Source organism: Schistocerca piceifrons, unplaced genomic scaffold (assembly GCF_021461385.2).
Source record: "Schistocerca piceifrons isolate TAMUIC-IGC-003096 unplaced genomic scaffold, iqSchPice1.1 HiC_scaffold_947, whole genome shotgun sequence".
NCBI lineage: Eukaryota > Metazoa > Arthropoda > Insecta > Orthoptera > Acrididae > Schistocerca > Schistocerca piceifrons.
In genome coordinates, this window is record NW_025729220.1 from 1 (window position 1) to 5,000 (window position 5,000).

The 5,000-nt window shown below is 55.4% G+C and overlaps 2 non-coding genes across 2 annotated transcripts; both read right to left on the reverse strand.

Moving 5' to 3' along the window:
• Window positions 1–144: 144 nt before the first annotated feature.
• On the reverse strand, window positions 145–299 carry LOC124773159. Its single transcript, XR_007014495.1, has one exon. It is a non-coding gene; the product is annotated as a 5.8S ribosomal RNA (ribosomal RNA).
• A 351-nt stretch (window positions 300–650) lies between these two features.
• On the reverse strand, window positions 651–2,560 carry LOC124773165. The gene has a single exon (XR_007014501.1). It is a non-coding gene; the product is annotated as a small subunit ribosomal RNA (ribosomal RNA).
• Between the last annotated feature and the right edge of the window lie 2,440 nt (window positions 2,561–5,000).

Sequence of the window (5,000 nt, forward strand, 5' to 3'; positions counted from 1 at the left end):
CTACCGAGAAAGTACCGGTATGCGAACCGCCAGGCGACGGGCGCGCATCGCACGTTTGAGGAGACGCGGCCGGCCCCACAGGCGGCCGCGACACTCCCAGGTCTGCGAAGCGGGGCAAACGCCGCGCGCTTCAGTATACGTAGCCGACCCTCAGCCAGACGTGGCCCGGGAACGGAATCCATGGACCGCAATGTGCGTTCGAAACGTCGATGTTCATGTGTCCTGCAGTTCACATGTCGACGCGCAATTTGCTGCGTTCTTCATCGACCCACGAGCCGAGTGATCCACCGTCCTGGGTGATCTTTTCTCAGTTTCCGCCGTCTCTTTCGAGACGGTCGCATAGGCGGGAGTGAGGCGTGTGGCGGCCCCTGTTCCAGCGTTCTGTGTCCAACGGCCTCACGGCCGACGGGCGTCGTACGGCTCCACACCGGAGCGGACAGGCACTCGGGCGAAAGTCATTCAAAACCGGCGCCAGGCGCCAGGTGCCGCAGGCCAGCCGCTCCAGCGCTTCAGCGCTCGTACCACACAACATTGCCGCTAGTTTTGAGAGGCACGCGTGGTTCCGCACGCGGCGCACGGCTACGGCGAGCCGTACAGGTAGCGTGTTGCGCGACACGACACGCACATCGAAAGACATGCAGTCTAGTCGGTAATGATCCTTCCGCAGGTTCACCTACGGAAACCTTGTTACGACTTTTACTTCCTCTAAATGATCAAGTTTGGTCATATCTTTCCGGTAGCATCGGCAACGACAGAGTCAATGCCGCGTACCAGTCCGAAGACCTCACTAAATCATTCAATCGGTAGTAGCGACGGGCGGTGTGTACAAAGGGCAGGGACGTAATCAACGCGAGCTTATGACTCGCGCTTACTGGGAATTCCTCGTTCATGGGGAACAATTGCAAGCCCCAATCCCTAGCACGAAGGAGGTTCAGCGGGTTACCCCGACCTTTCGGCCTAGGAAGACACGCTGATTCCTTCAGTGTAGCGCGCGTGCGGCCCAGAACATCTAAGGGCATCACAGACCTGTTATTGCTCAATCTCGTGCGGCTAGAAGCCGCCTGTCCCTCTAAGAAGAAAAGTAATCGCTGACAGCACGAAGGATGTCACGCGACTAGTTAGCAGGCTAGAGTCTCGTTCGTTATCGGAATTAACCAGACAAATCGCTCCACCAACTAAGAACGGCCATGCACCACCACCCACCGAATCAAGAAAGAGCTATCAATCTGTCAATCCTTCCGGTGTCCGGGCCTGGTGAGGTTTCCCGTGTTGAGTCAAATTAAGCCGCAGGCTCCACTCCTGGTGGTGCCCTTCCGTCAATTCCTTTAAGTTTCAGCTTTGCAACCATACTTCCCCCGGAACCCAAAAGCTTTGGTTTCCCGGAGGCTGCCCGCCGAGTCATCGGAGGAACTGCGGCGGATCGCTGGCTGGCATCGTTTATGGTTAGAACTAGGGCGGTATCTGATCGCCTTCGAACCTCTAACTTTCGTTCTTGATTAATGAAAACATACTTGGCAAATGCTTTCGCTTCTGTTCGTCTTGCGACGATCCAAGAATTTCACCTCTAACGTCGCAATACGAATGCCCCCGCCTGTCCCTATTAATCATTACCTCGGGTTCCGAAAACCAACAAAATAGAACCGAGGTCCTATTCCATTATTCCATGCACACAGTATTCAGGCGGGCTTGCCTGCTTTAAGCACTCTAATTTGTTCAAAGTAAACGTGCCGGCCCACCGAGACACTCAATAAAGAGCACCCTGGTAGGATTTCAACGGGGTCCGCCTCGGGACGCACGAGCACGCACGAGGCGGTCGCACGCCTTCAGCTCGCCCCACCGGCAGGACGTCCCACGATACATGCCAGTTAAACACCGACGGGCGGTGAACCAACAGCGTGGGACACAAATCCAACTACGAGCTTTTTAACCGCAACAACTTTAATATACGCTATTGGAGCTGGAATTACCGCGGCTGCTGGCACCAGACTTGCCCTCCAATAGATACTCGTTAAAGGATTTAAAGTGTACTCATTCCGATTACGGGGCCTCGGATGAGTCCCGTATCGTTATTTTCGTCACTACCTCCCCGTGCCGGGAGTGGGTAATTTGCGCGCCTGCTGCCTTCCTTGGATGTGGTAGCCGTTTCTCAGGCTCCCTCTCCGGAATCGAACCCTGATTCCCCGTTACCCGTTACAACCATGGTAGGCGCAGAACCTACCATCGACAGTTGATAAGGCAGACATTTGAAAGATGCGTCGCCGGTACGAGGACCGTGCGATCAGCCCAAAGTTATTCAGAGTCACCAAGGCAAACGGACCGGACGAGCCGACCGATTGGTTTTGATCTAATAAAAGCGTCCCTTCCATCTCTGGTCGGGACTCTGTTTGCATGTATTAGCTCTAGAATTACCACAGTTATCCAAGTAACGTGGGTACGATCTAAGGAACCATAACTGATTTAATGAGCCATTCGCGGTTTCACCTTAATGCGGCTTGTACTGAGACATGCATGGCTTAATCTTTGAGACAAGCATATGACTACTGGCAGGATCAACCAGGGAGCTGCGTCAACTAGAGCTGAGCAGCCGGCCGCCCGGGAGTGTGTCCCGGGGGCCCGCGCGAACACGCAAGCGTCCGCTCAATCATTCTGCAAACAGGAGGAGGCTGAGCTCCCCTGCACAATACACCTCGAAACCCTCTCAGGTCCCGGCGGCGCGCAGCGCCGTCCCAAGTACTTGGTCGGGTTCGAGAGAGGCGCAATCGCCCGGAGTTAGGCGAGTAGACGCTTTCGGTGCGACCACCCCGTGCTCCCAACTGAGCTTGCCGCTGCCGACAGAGGCCCGGGAGCGTGCTGTCGTGGCATTGCCGGCGGGAGACAACACGCGCCACCTACGGTGACCGGCAGCTCCAACGCCAGCGCCACAGAAGGACAAAAGCCCCACTTGGGTGCCGAAGCGAACTCTCCCAGCACAGCGCACGCGCCAACACATCCGCACAGCTGCGATACAAACCACCAGCGAGAACCGCTGGGGCGACCGAGCAGCAGACGGCGTCGCGGCGCCGAGCGCCGGGCGGCGGCGCATCCTCAACGCACACAGTCCTCAATCGGACCAGCACACTGAAGATGTCCACCGCGCTTCGCACCGGGCCCGCGAGGACCTACTTTGGCCGCACGGCGCCGCGCGCAAGGGTGCGCCGGCGCGCAGCTGCGACGCCTGCCGCGTCCGTCGGCCGGCGCGCCTGCCACTGGCCGCCCCCACCAGCCGGCTGTAGCGCGTGCGCCCACGCACCGCGCGCCAGCACGCCGGGAGGCGCCCCCTCACCGCCGGGGACGGTCCCCACCCAGCCACCGCCGCGTATCGCTTCACACCCAGATGCCGTTCAGTTTCGTCGGCATGGTGGGTATCGCTGGAACAACCGGTTAGTACCTCAACCTATCGTCGCCATCACCGATTCACCCCTAGCGAGAACAACCGCACCACAACAGGTTACCATTTGTTCATTTGCGTAACTTCACCAGAAAACGCAGGCGTCCATCGCCATTTGCAACTTCAACGATTATTGCATGCCTGTGTCAGGTGTCACGCCACACTACGTCTGCCCACATACACGCAACAAAATGTGCACGCCTAGACAATACGTGGAAGGTGGCCCCCGTACGTATGCGATGTCCATTGCTCGAACGACTGTCAACCGGCCTCTGTAGCATGTCGCAGATATGGAACGCGGTGCACCATGCCATCACGGTGTGTGAGGAGAGACGACTAGGTCCGAATACATCAACAGACAGCTCATGCTGATCGCCATCCACGGCGTCCGTTCCTCCCACACGTCTCTATGGCGTACCACACTGCAATCCAGCTCTCATAGGGAGACGACACGTAGCTGCGTGCACAATATTTGCACTGTATGGTCCGCCGTTTTTGGGCGCAGTCGTTGTGCGGTCACACATGTGCCACGATGTATCATTCAGTACATAAGGACGAATGTGCAGTACAGATTGTGGTTCACGCGTACGACATCAGCGGACAGTTGACACAGGCCGCACCACAACGTAGCCTGAGTACGTCGCATGCGAAGGGCATTGAACATGCAAACTTCTCACCAACCAGCTTGCGAAGGCAGGGGGCAAGGTGGGGACGTGGGGAGGGGCGGCATGTACGTCCTGCTGCCATCCACATTACAGTGTACAGCAGGAGCATGTGGAAAGTGAGCAAGACTTGCAAGGTGTTTAACATGAAGCGATACACAGGGGTGCGGGCAGTGCGAGTAGCGAACTATATTGCGAGGGTTGCGGGTGGGCAACACTACAGTAATTGAACGAGTCGTATAACAATTACAGAGCAGGTTTAGGCGACAACGTGGGTTACGTTAAGGCGACAACATGGGTTAGGTTAAGGCACAACATGGGGTTAGGTTAAGGCACAACATGGGTTAGGTTAAGGCACAACATGGGTTAGGTTAAGGCACAACATGGGTTAGGTTAAGGCACAACATGGGTTAGGTTAAGGCACAACATGGGTTAGGTTAAGGCACAACATGGGTTAGGTTAAGGCACAACATGGGTTAGGTTAAGGCACAACATGGGTTAGGTTGAGGCACAACATGGGTTAGGTTGAGGCACAACATGGGTTAGGTTGAGGCACAACATGGGTTAGGTTGAGGCACAACATGGGTTAGGTTGAGGCACAACATGGGTTAGGTTGAGGCACAACATGGGTTAGGTTGAGGTACAACATGGGTTAGGTTAAGGTACAACATGGGTTAGGTTAAGGTACAACATGGGTTAGGTTAAGGTACAACATGGGTTAGGTTAAGGTACAACATGGGTTAGGTTAAGGTACAACATAGGTTAGGTTAAGGTACAACATAGGTTAGGTTAAGGTACAACATAGGTTAGGTTAAGGTACAACATAGGTTAGGTTAAGGTACAACATAGGTTAGGTTAAGGTACAACATAGGTTAGGTTAGGTTAGGTTAGGTTACACGTTGTTGTACGGA